The following is a 761-nucleotide window of genomic DNA, read 5'->3' on the forward strand; positions in this document are numbered from 1 at the left end:
AACCATATATATATATATATATATAGTATATAACCACATAAACTACATATATAACCATATATGCTACATGTATATACGTAGTACATACCAACTAAGTCAAAAATTGAGCCTATAACTAGAAGTACAAACAGAATTCATCATAGATTCCATTAGTATTGTTTTTAAGTCCAACTGGGAAAAGTTTAAGAACTGTGACACCACGGCTTGCTTTATTCTTGGCCAGAGGTCCCAAACTACTTGGCACAGATATTTTGTTCCACCAACGCTGCATCTGAGAAAGTGCTAAACTCAAATGTCTATCTTCAGGTGAGCCGTGACCTCTCTTTATCTGATAGGCCCTTAAAGGCAGGCAAACTCTAGTGTAAGCCTATCCCTGCAGAAAGAAAATCAAAGGACAATTATTAGTTAAATGGGTGACTCCCTCACTGATGGCCCATAAAGTCCTGCCACTTGAAAATTAAAACTATTAGTTACACTCAGAAATTCTAATTTTCTCGTTGGAACTATTTTAACTATATATATTCTGTGTATGTATCTAACTGTGGCTCATCCGGTTAGGGTTCCCTAGCTGTTAAAACTCACTTAAACCGGATACCAAAAGAAACCAGAAAATGAAGAATCTTTAAACACATTGTTGTGGTATGAAAGTACGAACTAAAGTCCAAATTTTACATTATTTTAAAAAATAACCTTTTGTCAATGGTTTTTCATTAAAAAACAAAAAAAGAATTCTCAAGGCAACATTAAAAGAGAAACCGGTT

This window comes from Chinchilla lanigera, unplaced genomic scaffold (genome assembly GCF_000276665.1).
Source record: "Chinchilla lanigera isolate Chin_1 unplaced genomic scaffold, ChiLan1.0 scaffold00099, whole genome shotgun sequence".
In the NCBI taxonomy this organism is placed as follows: Eukaryota; Metazoa; Chordata; class Mammalia; order Rodentia; family Chinchillidae; genus Chinchilla; species Chinchilla lanigera.